Consider the following 18,773-nt stretch of genomic DNA (forward strand, 5'->3'; position numbering starts at 1 on the left):
ATGCCATGAAACGACTACTTTGAACTGGCTACGCACGACACTGCGCAGGTGCTACAGCTGAAAAAAAAAGAAAATTGAATCGCAAGAATTAACTAATTATTCGCACTTAGAAAATGAACAATTAATCAAACTTCTGAGTTAACATTTGAGAAAGTCCTTTTCAAGTTCTGCTCCTATGTAAGAAACAACCGGAAAAATGACGAAATAATAACAGAACTTGAATGTTCACTTCGAAATACGATGGATTGTCCAAATTCTGTGAAACAAGCATTTCATAATGATGGAAAATAAAAGTGCAAACGCACGACTTGAGTTGAAAAAGATTTGCCAAAAGCATAGCTTAAGCTGTAAAATTGGTACGCAATAATCCAGTATTGGAAAATAGGATTGCAAAAATGAAATTAAGTCAGAGACTGGAAATTCATTAATTAGGTTGGAAAACAGGTTTGCAAAAGCGTTACTAGGTGTATAATGTACGAAAGATCGATCAAGAATTTTTTATTTGTTTAATTTTGCGCCTCTTCCATTGTTTTTTTTTAAATTTTTTACTACATTTAAATTGTTATTAAATTTTTTTTTTTTTAAACTTGTGAAATCTCATCATAGTTAGCAAAAATATGACTTATTACTAATTCCGTGAACTTTTTAAAGTTTCATTTCCGGCAACCCCGGAGTTTATTGACATTGAATTAGAATGCATATACAATGGACGTTCACTAGACGATGTCTGTTCTGAGATGGGAAAACCTTAGTTTAGAGAACCTTTAGTTTTCTATTACTAACTTTTCAGAGATACCTTTAGTGACTGAATCGTCTACCTGAAACCAAGCGATCAGATAGGTGATTTGTCAGATTTGTGTCAGATAAACGCCAAAAACAACAATAATGGCAATCCTACCCCAAAACGAAAGTGTTATTAATTATTATCAAACCCCCCCAGCATAAAGAATCGAGACCAGTTTGAGCTGTGGCCGCTCGCCACCGGTAGTGGCCGACTAAACCATGCACTTTAATGGCCGTTCGGTTTTCGGTGGTGGGTTAGTTCGCCATTCTTCGGGTCCCGCGCCCCCTTCTCGCCCTTTCCGCGCCGTTCGCGGCCACCATCTTGTTTTTTTTCATCCTTCATTATTTTTTAGCGGCAAGTGAGAGCAGCTAGTAGGGCGGCTGTACATAGATACGACGGCCAGGTACACGAGATCTGAAGAATATTTGGGCAAACGCAGCCCGGGCCAGGCGAGCGCGTTCAGTACGAGGCGGGCCGACCACCATTCTGGTTAGATTTTCGACTAGCTACGACTCTTTGACTAGCCCCGAATGCGCGCGCACGGGCGGGGGCGCGCTTTTTCAATTTCAAATATCCCATCCCTATTTCAAATACTAAAATTAGAAAACTTTCAAATTTGAATTTAGAACAAAACCACCAAAATTTCTACGCGATTTCAAATTTATATTTTTACGCTTTCTCTTCATTTTTGCTCTTTTCAACTAAATAGATAGAAAAAAATTGTTTGTTTTACTTTTAAGAATTTTTTGTTCTAATAATTTTTTTTTTAATATTCCAATTGTCTTCAATTCATTTGTCATGTAGTTTAAATATTTGAATTTGTATTTCAGCGGTAGAATCGTCATCTCTCTTAGCCACGATGATCACATAGAAATTTGGACAAAGCCAGGAGATAAGCGGATGTTGGTTGAAAGGAATCTGCGTTTGGGCCAACTTTCTCCTCGTACCGCTGCCAGCCTGATACCAGTGCAATATTTAAACCTGAAAATGGACAAATTGTGAAAAGTTTTATATTATTTTTATTTTTCATTTAAAAAAACATTATTCATATACAAAAAAAAACTGTGCGCAGGTTTCAATAAGAAGTGATAAGTTCGTCCTTTGCAGAATTTCGGTAAGTGGATTTTTTTTTTCTTAATTATTTGTCAAACTTTCTTTTCAATATTTATTATATCACGTAGGTATTCGTTCAGTATTTAAAAAAAAATTTACTGATTAAAATGTTAAAAACATTTTCATAGAAATTATTATTTTTTTTTATATTCCATTTTGAATACAATTTAATTTTAACACATATAAATACTTACATTTCGTATTTTGATTGAGAAATAAAACACATGTTTTTTTTTTTAATCATAAAATTACATTTTTGTTTTAATGCGAAATGGTTGCGAAGTTTCCATTTCAAACTTAAAGCTAAATAATTTATTTTATTTGAGGACATATGAGTAAATAATTTAACACATTTATTTAATCATTGCATTTTAATTTCACATTTATTTGACAAAAAAAGCGTTCAAATTTTATCGTGTCGTATAACTATAAATTATAAATTCAGTACAACCGATTCCAATAAAAATAAAAATAAAATAATTCCATTAAAAAAATACTATAAAGTCTTAAATAATTCACAACGCACAAATTCTTGAAAATATTGTGTCCGCTATAAATATAATTACGTATTTCATTTTAGTATCTATTCATAATATTCTACATAATAAATTATCATTCTTACAAAAACCACGCAAACACTATAAAATTTCATTACAAAATTAGTAAAATATGTATTTAAATAATCCACGCGTATAAAATCTCCCAGAATACTTCAACGCGCACAAACACGCAAACTTCTCAACTCCGTAGTAAAGGCAATGATCGCTCTACGCTACTACGAACCACCCACGACCGTAGCTCGCCGGATAATACTAGAGAAATAATAGTAAAGCTTTTACTAGGCGCTCTCGTACTATCGGCGCGTACGGAGCGATAACTGCGGAGTTCGTCTCGCCCGCGTGGGTACCTACCTATTCAACAGGTCGCTCTGAGAGGTACCTACTCTAATCTTTGGAAAATACATTCATCCTTCAATTTACTATACTATTTGTTTAAATTTAAATGATGTTATTTCGTTGTTCAAATTGTAAAATTATCATTTTAAAATTTTGTAAATTTACAGTATGATTTGGAAGAAATGACGTCGCATTGAAATGACGAATTATTCTGATTTTTATAACTGTTGTCTTTTATTTGAATGATAGTTATTTGGCAAAATAAGATCTACGTATATTTAAAAGTATTTATGTAAATTATGTCATGTCATAAAAAAGATATCTTGATGAAAATGACATGATTCTCTAATATTATCTAATTACTTCCTGAAATTTCTATTTAGTTCAAATTAAACTCTTGTTTAGCAGCGCTTCATAATGTCACAATTTATTATCGAGGCATTAAAGTTAATCATAAAATAGTTTCGTAAATTTTAAAATCTTCAAGCCAATGAATATACCATTTTTTCAGTTAATTGGTATTTTAAAGGAAATAAATAAATTATGTCGCGTTTCATGTTATTATTCCGTAAATGAAATCAAGTCCATTTTAAAAATACAACACAAATTTGTTTTGTTGGAATGTTTTGATTATGTTGTTGATAAAAATGTTTTATGTAAATTTACACACATGAAAAATTGTATAAAATTGTGTAAACAGATTTTTATGATTCCAGTATATTTTTTTACATTTGTTAACAAGTCAATTAATTGAGTGAAAAATTTTTAAAATAATTACTTTTGTTATTTTTATAAGAATCAAAGTCGTTTAAGAACGGGTTGTTGACACATAAGTTGAACAATTCATTAAATTTTAAAGATAATATTCAAGTTCTGTGAAAATTCTATTCATGTTCGGTTTTTATTTAAGTATGAAACAACCGACCCACGACGAAATAAACACAAAACATGAATAGAAATGTTTACTTTGAAATTTGGTGAACTATTCAAATTCTGAAAAATAATCCGTCCTTCGTGTTATTTATTTATAAATTATGTTTTTCTTAACTAAGCAATGTTTTGCGGAATGTATTAAATTATTTACAGTTTAGCGTTCGTTCTCTTGAAACATTATTTCTGCTTTTATTCGATTTAAAATAGGTTCCCCAAGTATCGCCGGAAATATAAACTTTAGCTTGCGATAAAACTAACAGAAAAAGCATTATGATAAAGGCCATACGAATTAGCAACCATTGTCAAAAGTTTGCTGTAATTTGCTCCAGTTATAAGAGTTTTGAAAAGTAATTTAATTAATCAAATGACCCCAATTTACAGGTATTATAAAGAATTGATTTCCACAAATGGCTAAAAGAACATAATAGGTTTACAAAAAAATAAATTTAGATAAAAAAAAAACAACATAATTCGATTCTGATTTTAAAAATGTTATGGTAATAAAAAATATTTAAAACCAACAAATAAAAACTCATCTGACGTCATTTGACCCTGCTCGCAGCGCTATTGCAAAGCATTGTGGAGATATTGGCAACTATTGTGACGTCATTTAGTTTAAAAGTGTCTGAAGCAATTTATACTGCCTGTTTTCACGAGGGAAAAAACATAACTTCAAAAATGTTTCGTCTAATGAAAACGTGCTTTAAAAAATGCTTGCATTTAAGTTATATGCTGAATATGATGGATAAAAATAATTATTCTGAAAATTACACATAACACTTGGCAATCTAAAAACCAAATCACAAGGCGCTTGGGGTCCGTCACTTAGGAATATAAAAAAAATCAATTGCATTTATTAATATTCTTATCATGTCCCCTAGCGCATTGTGCAAGCTAAAACTGCATTCGTTGTCTGCACACAAATTTTCCAAACTGCTGTTTGATTTAAACAAGGATAGTAGAAATATAAAAATCCTATTAAATTTAGTATTATAAAGAGCATTGACCCTGGCACGTAAGAATCTTTTTTCCAGCTGGAATATTCAAACACCGAAATAAATCAATTCCAATATTACTGTCCGATCTTAAAATGGATATTGTTTAAATTATAATGCTACTGTTTTGTTTACTTTAATTTAAACCAATTAAATCATTTATATATTCACACTTATTAGGAATATTTCTTTTATTATAGTTCGTATATGTGCATTTCGCACAGAATAAATATTCAAGTGGTAAAACTACTATTATCGTAACTGCGAGATCTGCAATTATGAAAGTTCACAGCTTTCTTTGAGTGTAATTTCTAGATTAACTCAACTATTTTCAGCTAGCTAGGTCGATTCCATCATGAGCTGTAGTTTTTACACTTCAATAATTGTGAATTTAGATGAATCAATATAGTGAATGTGCTTTAATGAAACAACGCGCGTGATTTAATTGAACTAGGTCTTGTAGACATACTTTATGCGGCCGTTCGTGTAGTTATTTCATTCCTACACACATATAATTTTGAAATGGCTATACTTTTCAAAATATGTTTTTATCATTTTTTGGTTGTTTATTATGACTATAACATGTCTTGTGTTTTTATAATGCCATTGACTGCGACAGCATTCTCGTGATAAATATTTTACTATAAAACGCGCTACACACGGGCTCCCTCGTAGAACTTACCGAATTTAGTAGATAATATTAAAAAGCAAATATAAATAGTTAGATATGTAATATACAGAAATGGTTAGAAAAATATATTTGTATCAGTGCAGAAGAGCTAATTTAGGTCTTAATCTTCAATTGATTCTTATGTTATGTTGGGTTATAATGTATGTCTTAGAATTCGCTAAACTAACACGAATCATTTCGCTGCTGTAGATGTCAGTTTACATAATACCTATTTTAAAAACCATTTATCTTAATAATGAACTTAAAATTTTTCATAAACTCCTCGTTTATGGATGACGCTAATTTAATTCCTTGGAGAAAAAACACTTTTAGCAAGTTATGCTTCAAAATGTTAAGACAAATTGTTTGTTTGCGCCTGTACATACGGTATTTGAAAACGAATAAATAGTTTTGTCCGTATAAAAACTCAATTCTTTCAAGTAAGGCATACAAATACAATATTAGATTTTATCACAAATGCAATATTTGTCGAAAGGTTTATTTTAATAAAATAATTAAATTAACGCCACATATGAACGTGTAGATTATAACGGACTTTACGTTTCCCCTTAGGTAAAATTATGTTTTATTTGCTTATTCAAAGAACTTTGAGTATCTGTTCCGTTGGTGGCGCCAGTTTAGTCAGGGTCAGTATCCCCAACAGTACAAACAGCTAGCACTTTAGCCTTCGAATGAATTAGCATATCGCTTTCTGTTTTTGGTTTTGTCAAAATCGACCCGAGTGTATAACTCCCGCTCCCCGCCTGCAGTGGCCGTGGCGTTGCATTTATCTAACAGTGACATGCAACCAACCTACATGCAGGTGGAAACTTTCTCCAAACTCGGCCAAAACTGCAGCCGAATTCGGTTGGTACCTATCTTCAAAGTAGAGTTTATTGAATGCACACGGTAGCTAAACATAATACTTGCATTCAACTAAATAGGTACCTACTGTGAGTTCATTTACAAGGAAAGTAACGGTTCCCAGCAAGTTCATAGTATAAAAAATTTGGTCTTATTGATATATTTATGTTTTCAAAAGATGTGACATTTTTGATATTCGAACAGTTTTAGTTTGACTGTAATGTTTTAACTGTATTTTATCGATCGTATATTTGCGTTTTTTTTTCTTTTCAAACATCATCAAAAATACTAATGTCATTTGTGGGTCTGTCTGTAGCTCTGATTCAATTAACTTTGAAATTCGGATTTGCTTTGAATTTAAGTGTCATTCACAAATTTTTGAACTGATTATAAGAAAGTGACAAATTGATGAGGTACTTAGTACTTACAGGGCCGCCCTGAGCCAAACAAGACCAGGCGCTAGTAAAAACCTAAAGGGTGCTGTTCTATGTGTTAAGTAATCAACGCTTTGGTATCCGTGGATCCTTGGCGCTTTGGCAAGTCGACGCCCAGAGCACACTGCTCCAATTGCACATAATATTGTATTATTTCAAATGTCTCAAAATTGGAATTATAATGTCTCGTAATTTGTCACGGGTCTTCACTAGTTTACGTGTAAACAGAGTATAGTGATATACCGTCTTACTAATTAGATTCTTACACGCCCGTTCAACGTTGGTTTGGTAAAGCCGGCCTTGAGCCTGGTTTAAGATAATTTTAACCAAACAACCGCCACGGCAGTAAGTCAGGTTTTTCACTGTCTGGCCGCGTAATATTTACACTGCGTTTATAAGTAAGGCTGTTAGTCCTTAAACTATTGTATGGAAGCACGTGGTTCAATTCCTGATTTAGAGTCTGCTGTTATACAACATAATGTCTCCGGATTTGCCTATTAACACAGAGACACCCAAATCTGTTATCTTATTTTTGTTTTTTATATTATTATTTGTATTATTGTTGACTCCATGCGGGCATTTGTCTAGTTTGGGGTATTTAAAAATGATTAAATTTACCGTGTAAATTAATCTTTTCAAGAAAATATTCCAAACGGATTCATACAAGATTCACGTTTGATTTAAAAGTACTCTATTTATCTACGTGTGGAATAAAATTGTTTAACTTTGTAATTGTCAATTCTGTCTTGTTTATTATATTTAAAATCACATCGAACATTAACTTTACTTGAACATCGACACAATAATGTCTATTATAGGATTATATCTAAATAATTCTATTTTCAGGTAGGCGAAAGCCCTTACCAGGATTCTAATCTTACATCCGCTAAGTTTATTTATGAACTAATCACATTAGCTTTATATATTATAATTTTGATGTGAAGGGGCGGGTCGCAAATAAAAGTCTAATTTGATTGGCCCGTATTTCAGTAAGGGGAATTTAAATACGCTAGAAAGACCGTTTCAAAGAAGGTTATTTGGGCAGTGGGAATAATGATATTAATATGTTAAAAACCGTGGTTTTTGTTGCACACTATTTTGAAATAAATTAGAGTATCACAAGGTTGGTATGATTGCGTTTAATTCTTGTTTTAAGATGATTTTTTCATTAAGGCCGAAAATTTCGTTAATTTAAGAAATAAACCTGTTTGTCAATTGAAATCCGTATAACAGTTGCAACAGTTGTAACTAACTAAGTAACCATCACGCCGTTTCCCCGCAGGGGTAGACAGAGAGGACGGACCGCCAAACAACTCGGTCTTGGCACACACTCCGTGCCTCATTCCAATTCATACATACTCTTCTATTGTTCTGACTCTTGACATGGCCCGACTCAAGTATTTGATTCACTTGGTCGTGTCATGTCTTCCTCGGACGTCCCCGACTTCTGCTACCATTCACATTTGCATCGTATATTCTCCTTACACTCCCCAAGCGTCCAAAAAAAAAAGTAATTGATTTAAAATATTGCTTATTTATTAAGTTTCTTTTTAACTATTCGTAATCCGGTTAGTAACTGGATTGCAGGCCTTTAACGAATGTATTGATAGGTTTCCTAATAAACTTACAGAGAAATCAAACACGACTGGGAACAAGTGATCTTTTAGCAGGTCAATAGGCAATTAAACTCTTGAAAACAAAACATAATACTGTTGAATCCAAAACCATTTTTCTGTTGTTTTGCTGAAACCGTTTAAATGCCATTGTAAACTTGTTTCAATAATAATTTCTCTCTGGGTGTTTTTTTTAGCAACAGTCCTTTATTTTCCAAAAGATTACCATGTCACTTCTCGGCTCGCAAAAAAGTGCATGCGTCATTTTTTTACAATGCCAATTGGTCTTTTCTTTGTGCGTCTCCAAGGATTTCACATTTTGAAAGTTTTTGTTCTTGAGCTGTTTTCTTGACGCATTTTAAAGAAAATTTGAATTTTGTTGGAGATTATTATTTTGTGTAATCAAGTTGTGATATTTTTTTTGTAAAATGTAAAATTGTCGGATTTCAAAGTTTAGGGAAAATGTTCACCTCCTTATGAGCTAGAAACACAGTATTTAAAGAATATTCTACAAATTGCCATTTAAACTAGCTAAAAAAAACTTTGTTATTTTGTCTTTTCAAATGACACAATACTAAGAACGAATTTAAATGCAGCACATATTAATGTTTGTTGATACATTTGACATTGAGTCTCTTTAGCTACTGATAGTTCAGGATGGTTTTGCCATATCTAGAGGTGAACATTAATAATATTCAGAAATCGGGTTTGGTTGCATTAGATATGCGATCTAGCGGAGTGTCGTAGACTGACGTGCTCGCTAATTTATTAGTCGTATTCAAATTAGTAATTAATTATTGCGCGTCTTCGTGAACACTGCTTAGTTGTTATTATGAATTGTAGAATAAATAATAACGCATGAACGTATAAATAATTCGAACGTATCTTGTATTATGGTGATTCATACATACTGTCCATATTCATAAAAATGAGAGTAAATTTTTTTTTTTATAAATTACTAACCATCATACTATAAACCAGAATGGGTAGTCAGAGAGGATAAACTGCCACACAGCTCTGTCTTGGTACACATTCTTTACTTCATTAACATTCATGCATCGTCCTATACATTCTCTTGCCTTATTCTGTTCATACTGGGAACCATATGAACAAAATAACATACCATTCACTTCATAGTTCTGGAACTCTTTTTTTCGTTCATCCGCTCTACATTCTAAGCGTCCCTTTCTTAATCTTGTACATTTCGCTCTCTTCCTGATCTTCTCATTTTTGACACAATCTGTTATGATTTTATCATACGTACGTCTCAGAGATCTCATTTATACAGGGTTCAGTCTACTTCCATCCTTTCTCTGCCAATTCCATGCCTCACTGCCTTACATCAGAGTTGGTATCAATATTCCATCGTGATTAGGTACTGAAAATTAGAGAATTGCAATTTTATCGTTTAAATCGATAATCTGAAGAATTTCGCAAATTCAAAATCACTCAAATTAAATAAGTTAGCCATTTTTAACTTGTAATATTCAATTAAACAACGTAAATCTTATACTGCAATAATCAGTAAAACTGTGGAAATATTATACCGTACCTAATATTCAATAAAAGTACATAAATCGTATGCCTACTGTAATATTGAATCAAACTATATAAATCTTTTACTTTCAAACTTTATAAATCTTTTATCGTAATATTCAATCAAAGTACATGAATCTTATACTGTAATATTCATTCAAACTATATAAATTTTATACCGTAATATTTAATCAAAGTACATAAAACTTGTACTGTAATATTAAATCAAACTATATAAATCTTATATCGTAATAATCAATCAAAGTACATGAATCTTATACTGTAATATTCATTCAAACTATGTAAATTTTATACCGTAATATTCAATCAAAGTATATAAATCTTGTACTGTAATATTAAATCAAACTATATAAATCTCATATCGTAAAAATCAATCAAAGTACATGAAACTTATACTATAATATTCAATCAAACAATATAAATCTTATACTGTAATATTGAATTCAAAGCATTTTATACAGTAGATAACAGAATTGTTAGTTAATTATGATACTTTACACCTTTTCCCAACTGTTCTTTTGGGTCACCAATATAATAAAGTTGTAATGGGTTATGGCCTCAATTATTGCATTTTTACATTTTCTCACTGCATTTGGAGGTCGTTGTGCAACTGGCTTGCGGCAATGCAACGGCGGGAGGCACCGTTTCATTGCACCGGCCTTTCAAATGCAAACATTTAACTAAATAAACAAACCAGTACAGGCAAATCATTTTAAAGTTATTTTTTCTGAATATTTCCACTTTATGTCGGACTTTTGTAAATGAAAATAAAAAAAAACTGTGGCATTAATTTTGAAAAAACAGATACCTTTAGCACGTTTCCAGAATGGTAGATACTTACAATCAGTATCACCCTGGTGAAAGACCACAATTTATAATCCAAAAGTTGAATTACATGGCTTTAGTTTGGTGACCAAATCTGAAGAAACGGGTGCTTCCAAGTCATTATCACATTTCCTTGACCATTGCTCTTCAGTCTCACAAGATAACCAAATTGAGGATGCCGAAGTCCCACTGGCTCCTAATAACTGTGAGCAGTTGAGTAAAAAAATCGTGTTCAATTTTATCCGCCTAACCCTGCCGGGAAATGCAGAGCAGGTAGTTTTTCAAAATCATAAAAACGTTTTACTGAAATTTATCCATACAATACATCGCTGTTTATACTGTTCAAAAATATTCAAATAAAGTTGACCTTTACTGAGCAATTGCACTTCAGATGCATTTTTCATTTTGCAACGTCCTTTGTGCCTCATTACGACGTAGCGAGGTTTATATTACTGCGAAGGTCCACCACTTGCATTTATGTGTGTCACTGGTACAATAGATTTCATTATTTTTATTAAGTGCATTAAATTATATAAAACTAAACTACCTACATACTTTAAAACACTTCAATATGATGTTTAAAAAAATATTACGTAAAAAAAATATTATTCATCGTCTGAAGATTTTTTTTATACTGTAGGCTCAGAATTAGAACGAGAAAGTTTAAATACTCCGTATTATTTTATTTAAGCATTAAACTCTGTGTTACTTTGTTAGTGAATAACATCACTTTGAAAATTATTTTTATAAGCAATAATTGTTCGCCTGAAACACTCATCCACATTGAAAAAATCTCCTGATAAAAAATACATGACGCCAACGGGACTCGAACCCGTGTCCATTCGATTTCCGGTCGAAAGCTCTGACCACTGAGCTATGGGGGCTTATTTCTTACCCGAGAAAATATTCAATATATGCTAGTGTTTCATTCAACAATTACTGCTTTTTACATTTTTTCACCTGAGAACAACCAACTTTATTTTTATATGAGAAAGGCATTGTAAGTGCTAAATCTCTCACTAGATGGCGTTGATACAAATTGTATACATTTTTTAGGTGAAATACTTGGACTTGTCAAATATTAATTATTATTATTTTTTTTTTTTTTTAAACATTAATTTATCAAAAAAATAATAATCACTTTGAAACATTATCATATTCCTCAGAAATAGAAAATATTCGAGTATATTATTGTTTTTGGTATTTCTACTTCTAGAAAGTGTGGTAAAACAATGTAACAACTTTTTACGAATTATGTTTCCGATAATAATAATAGACTAGTGTAAGCATAACGAAAAAGATTCAGAAGAAGACGCTTAAATGGCTTGGACGTGTTGGGCAAACGAATGGAAAAAAGAAAATGTGAAGTGCAAGTGGATTCGACCGGTCGGTGGCCGAGTTGACATCGCGCTTGGGTCCCACTCAGGCGTAGTGTGTTCAATTCCTCGGCTGGCTAAGTCCTCCATCACAACACAAGCAACATGTTCAGCTTACTGTAGTGGTAGTAGGAGATTTTCAAATATTGTCAAGTTATTCGTAACCCGGAAATGTTTGTCTTTCTTTTAAAAAAAATAAAAAAAATGTGTATATATAAAGAAATCGAATTAAGGTAAGGAAAACACAATAAAAATATCAAAAACACATGATTGTGAATTGCCAAGAATATGTTGGGAAACTCAGTAAACGCCAAAGATGTTTTTATCATCCAAAAGAGGTGCCTACGAAAAATTAAAAACTCTGATCACCGGGATTCATGTAGACCAATTTTTAAAAATCTCAATCTTCTGACAGTGACGGACATATATATATAATGGAGTTATGCCTGGTAGTTCGATCATCTCCAGAAAAGTTCCCGCAAAAAAACTCAACACATAAACACGCTACAAGGTTCACAGAAAACTTATTAATCCCAAAAGCAAACAAAACCATATTTTAAAAAGGACCACACTACATGGCCATTAAAGTATATAACAACCTTCCACGTAGCATCAAACAAATAACCGACATACTTAAATTTAAATCATCACTAAAAACATTTCTTTTAAACAAAACTCAACTACACCTTTAATGAATACCTTACATAAATTAAATACCTCTGTTTTTTTTATTATTTGCATAAATTTGTTAACATGTAATTGTTGGGTTATGTAATATAATGTGTATTTTTTGTGTTAGCTGGAAGAAATAGGATGTAACCTATAAGCTATACCCTTAGTACTCTATATTTTTATGCAATAACTATTTTTTTTAATTTTGAATTTTATGTGTGTCATTTAATCATATCTGCTTACTCCTGCGGTAGGTAATGGCTAGGAAGTTTTTTTTATATTTATGACCTCAGGAAAACTATCTTAGCAAATAATATTAATCCAACAAAATTTGGTGAATAGGATTCATTCAACTAATTCATTTATTGCAAAGAAGCACAATATAGGTGAATTTAGCATGCACTGCACATGCTTTCCTTATGTCTTATTAGTTTGATCGCATGGAACTCGTTTGGCCAATATATTTGACAGAGTACAGCTCACGTGCTGAATGCAAGGATGTGTTTGTTATGTGCTTTGATGAAAGAACTATTGAAAATGTTTTTTTAATGTAACTGTCGAGTCAGGTCTCTCAACAACGTTAGTGGAGTTAGTCTAGGTACTAGTCTAGTAGGTACGTTATGTCAAATTTAAATGCAAAAAATGTATATTTCAATGAACTTCTAAAGAAATCTCTATAACTATTCTAAAAATACTATAATAATATTCTATTACCTATGTAAAAAAAGCTAACTTAACAACATTGAGACAAAAGATGCAGATGTATTAGGGTAGGTACCATATTAAAGTTCTGTAATAGTTGGGAAAAATTTTCTATGCGTTTAGTACACGTATGGCATTTTTTTAATGCTTCCATTTTTGTTTTTTTTTTTAAGAAAGGTGATAAATTTTTAACTAATTTTTATTTCTGTGAAATCATATATCTTGTGCGATGATAATGAAAATAGTATAAAATTGCGCCTGGATTAATTATGGTTAATATAACTTTTTCATCCTATAATATCTTGACGATACTTTTCATACGTCTCAATGCTGCATCCTCCACAGTCAAGTGATGAAAAGCTATTTTTTCATGTCACCCAGTGCATTTTATATGCATGACATTGTTGCACATTTGTACACTGCGTTTAGCTTCGCGAGGTGAAAATGAATGCATTCATGCTGAAATGTTTGGCCTCTAACAAAACACGATGTCTAGCGATTGGATAGTTTAACACACACATGTACACACTGTCTCACTTACAAATACTAGAAAGTATTGAACCACTAATATCAACTGGAAACGATATATTTTTGTCATTTTGTTGATTTAAATTATTGGTGATTTAATGTTGATAAGTAGAAACACTACAATGTTCGTGCACGCAGTGTCGACCTTGCACGTTTCTTTTATCTTAGAGTATAAGATCTACTAGATTAGTCAAGGATAAGCTTTATAATGTCACTTCATCAAGTATGGTATTTTCTACGTAATGGCTTTAAAAAAATACCTTTTTTTGTTTATTTAAGTGTCATGTCGGCCTCTACTGTCTAATTACATTTTGAGAATATACACAGGCAGGTACTATAGATGAGACAGAGATTTTGAGAATATACACAGGTTGGTACCACAGATGAGACAGAGATTTTGAGAATATACACAGGTAAGTACCATAGATGAGACAGAGATTTCGAGAATATACACAGGTAGGTACCACAGATGAGACAGAGATTTTGAGAATATACACAGGTAAGTACCATAGATGAGACAGAGATTTTGAGCATATACACAGGTGGGTATCATAGATGAGACAGAGATTTTGAGAATATACACAGGTACCATAGATGAGACAGAGATTTTGAGCATATACACAGGTAGGTACCATAGATTAGACAGATATTTTGAGAATATACACAGGTAGGTACCATAGACAACTAAAGTGAAGTGTAATGTCCAAACCACAAATGAGCCACGAAAATATTTAATTTGGTTAAAAAACTCACTGATGGAGCTAGGAGTAGGACTATCCATTAACAGCACAATGCAGGAGACAAAAGGGTCGTTTTTGAGAGTTGATAGTACTGGTGCACAGGATAAATAAAGACTTATTCATCTGTGGTGCCAATATCTCGCCTTGATATGGCACAATGGGCCTATGACCCGAGTACTTACGGAAGCTATGCAGACCGTCTCCAAGCCAAAAGGAAAAATATTCAATTGAAAGTAAACACGTCCTCAGTCATTTCCGCTGCTAAACGCACCATAAAACAGTGTTATGTAAATATAGTCACTTGCGAAAGAAAAAGAATTCTATTTCTTCGTGGTTATTTTTAACCTTGCCTAACTTTAAAAATGTCTCACCTATCCGCAGCCGGTGGTATTGTGGCAAAGTGGTATTATGTGTGTGGAAGGAGAATGGTGAAGGGGGGGAGGGGGTTGGAAAGTACCCCGGCTATTCAGATTTAGTGATTGAAATGTGTAATAGTGATATTTTACCAAGACGATATCATGTTACTTTGTTTGAACAGGGTTCTAACATCACTTTACCTTATTCTGAAACATGAGGTGACAAAGTTGGCAAAGACGATTTCTCGTAATCTATTCACCAATTTCTGATTTTGAGCTTTAATATTGTGTAAATTATTTTAAATTTACATATTTTAAATTATTTAAATAAGATAATAGAACATATTCAACCAGCTAGGGCATATAAATTAATTGCATTAGGTCTAACTTTTCCTAATGCCATTCCCATTAGGGCCACGTACTTTTTAAATATTTTTCTTTAGAATATGTTAAACCAAAATACTTTATACACAATATTGAACCTCGAAATCTGAAATTGTTTAATAGGTTATGAGAAATCGTCTTTACAAACGTTGAAACCTCAGAACTAGGTAAAGCGAAGTTACAACCCTATCCAACCAAAGTGACAAGCTACAATGCGCCTCGTAACAACGATCAACAGTCAGATACAAACAAAATGGCGATTGCCAAAAGTTCAAAGTGATAAAAGAACCTGGTAAAATAAATGGAAAGTTAAAATTCTTGATATTAGAACTTAATCATAGAAATATTGCAGTATCATAGAAGTGGTTCCCGGGGAGATGGTACTTATTAATAAATTAGGTGCCTAAATGATCTTTGTATGATAATATCAGGTATGACCGGTCAGTGGTTGAGTGGGCATAGCGCTTGAGTCTCACCCGAGCGTCGCGTATTCGATTCCTCTGCTGGCTAAGTCCTCCATCACAACACAAGCAAAATTTTCGGCTTTCTGTGATGGTAGTAGGAGATTTTCAAACATTGTTGGGTTAGTCGTAACCCGGGAATGTTTGTCTTTCTTTTTAAAAAAAAAAAAAAATCTAGTTATTCAAACCATTTCCTTTATGGACATAGAATAATTGCTCACACTAAATATCATACATGAATTTTCCTTGTACAGTCATTTAAATTCATTACTAATCCAAATATCATGAACTGCGTTTAGGGACACCGAATAATTCTTCGAATTAGAATATTTCTACTTTGAATACAAATTTGTCTATGATTGTTTAGGATCCGTTCTGACCACAGAAATGTAAACAAGGATATCTATGAATTAATTAAGTCCCGTCTATTGTCTTTTTACACAGACATTTAACGCCATTTGAATAGAGTTGGTCACATATTTATAGTGACTTGAATTTTAATTGGATAATTATTGAAATACTGTTAAAATCATTAAGTTATTTAGGATTGAAACATTTACGAGGATTTATTGATAACTTCAATGCTTTGATATATATTTAAGGCGATGCACTACGTCGTGTAATATTTTAAATTGAGCCGTTATCAATAACAACCCTTACGTAGATGGCGATAAGGTTTAAATTCCCGCTTATCACCATCCGCCAGTTTTGATTTATGCAAGAAAAAAACATGGCCAAAAAGTGCCTTTTATTTTATTTTGTGGATGTTCAGGCATAAATATTAAATTTTTTTTTCGATAATTTTATAAATAACTTAATTTTCCACACTATACAATAAAATCATAACCGAAAATGGGTTCGTAAGTAGGAGATTTTGAACTTTAAAGCACTTTTCATAGTCCTTTACATTATTTTATTCTGGGCTTATCTAAAAAATACTCGATTATTTCAAAGGCCAAGATGTATTCTACTCGCAGTATTTAATTAAAGCATCTGAAACATATCTAAGCGACCAAATTTTCAAACCAAAAACACATGATTTTGCATTACTACGTATGGCATCGCCTTAATGGATTTACATTGTTATGGATCCAAATAGAAAACATAATTTGGAAGTTGGAATTCTTGCTGACTCAAACTATTGAATCAGGAATAATAACAGATTATTTCAAGAAATTTCTCGAATTATGAAAAATACAAAATATTTTGTGAATGCAGCATTAGAGTCCCAACAGCTCCCAACCGCCAGGAGTCAGAGAGATTATGGCATCAAAAGTAAGGTACATAGTAGGTCTGAAGATAGTAAGCAGGAGAAAGGGATGGCTAAAAGGAAGATGGGCATGTACTTGACTATTCAGATCTGGTCACCAAACATGGCTAAAGACTTATACATATTGTTTTGTATTAAGAAGGCGGCTTTGGACAACCAACACCCCTACCGTAGGTCACCCCTAAGTGGTTCAATACGTTCACTTAGCAGGGGTGTCCGGTTTCATGGGGTGAGGTTTTTCAAGGTCTTGGTGGTGGATGCGTCTGCCCACTTATTGCGGGCCGGATCGGGAAAGACTGATTGAGGGAGACCATTTGAACTCTCCGGCAGGACTCTCTTGACCCATCGTCTTGCACACCAGTGGAAGAGATAGATTCATAGTCCGTCACTTCTGAGCAGACTGACCCCAGATTCCTACCCACCGCTCGCCTACCTTTCCTGGAAAAGACCCTCCACACAGCATCCCCGAAGATGACAAAGATTCCAGTGTATGTATGTGTGTGTGTGTGTGTGTCTGCTAGTGTATACAAAAATTAGGTTAAGTTCATGAAAAGAGAAACTCCAGACAGATTTTCACTGCAACAGCGATTCATGTGTCATCTTGCTTTGTCCTCTCCTCAAAAGAAATAATTGAGGTAAACCACCTTAATTTATTATTTCATCCTCAACTCCGTCATTTTCATACAAACATAACTTAATGCACCAAAGTGCAGCAAAGTGCAAACGGTTTATTTTTAGAAATGTCCTGAAAAATTATGAGTTAATGCATTTTGATCCAGGCGGGAGTTGAAACGTTATGCAGCTCTAATCATGCAGTAATGACTAAGCCGCTTATTAAAAAAAATGTACTGGAAGTTCGATGTACGATGATTTTTTTACGAATACCTTTAGATAAATAATGCATTCTCCGAAGACAGATTGTTTTGTTGCAATGTTAATTTAAAAAAGGTTGACAAGGTCATTGATCCAGAAATGCAGATATTTTCAATGGCCATGTTTTTTTTTCGAAGAGAACTATGGCATCCTCTTCATTTGAGGTTAAAGAAAATCGGAAAGTCAATGAAGAACAAATATAATAATTGGGTAAATGAATATTGATCAAAAACAAAAAGACACTGACGTCATCCGAACCCGACCGCAGCGCCATTGCGGAGTATTGTGAAGAGATTTACAACCATTGTGACGTCATATTATAGCACGTTTCACTTCAAATGAGGCCTGTTACTGGAGAAAAAATACTTGAAAATGTTTATTATAACATTGTCTGTTTTTGGTGTCTAGTTTTGTCTTATTTTAAATCAAAACCAAAATTTCATCTGAAATCACAAGATTTGCAATTAGATACTTAAGTACGTATCGAATTAATTAATAAACACGATGATTTCACATTAGCAAAAATAATCTTTATTAAATCATTAAAACGGCTACCATGTTGAACCGGAACCGGAACGTAATAAACAATTTTAAAGACAGATGAAATTCTAAATAGTCAATTTAAAACAGGACTTCGCTGTCAATTAATTATGGGCAAAAAACACTTTTCCTCAAAGGTGCCATGTGAAACGAATTTTCACAAAAAAATATATTATATCACTGCCGT

The 18,773-nt window shown here is 32.7% G+C and overlaps 1 protein-coding gene across 1 annotated transcript in view; it reads left to right on the forward strand.

The window, feature by feature from the left end:
• Window positions 1-1,250: 1,250 nt before the first annotated feature.
• Window positions 1,251-18,773, forward strand: part of br (broad-complex core protein) — a 145,128-nt gene continuing 127,605 nt past the window's right edge. The window contains exons 1-2 of the mRNA XM_089636794.1: window positions 1,251-1,273; window positions 1,615-1,898. The gene's annotated coding sequence lies outside the window, so the exon portion shown is untranslated. The remainder of the gene's footprint in view (window positions 1,274-1,614; window positions 1,899-18,773) is intronic.

The sequence above is a fragment of the Hesperophylax consimilis genome, chromosome 10 (genome assembly GCF_061612785.1).
Source record: "Hesperophylax consimilis isolate HC1 chromosome 10, BYU_Hcon_1.0, whole genome shotgun sequence".
Lineage (NCBI taxonomy): Eukaryota > Metazoa > Arthropoda > Insecta > Trichoptera > Limnephilidae > Hesperophylax > Hesperophylax consimilis.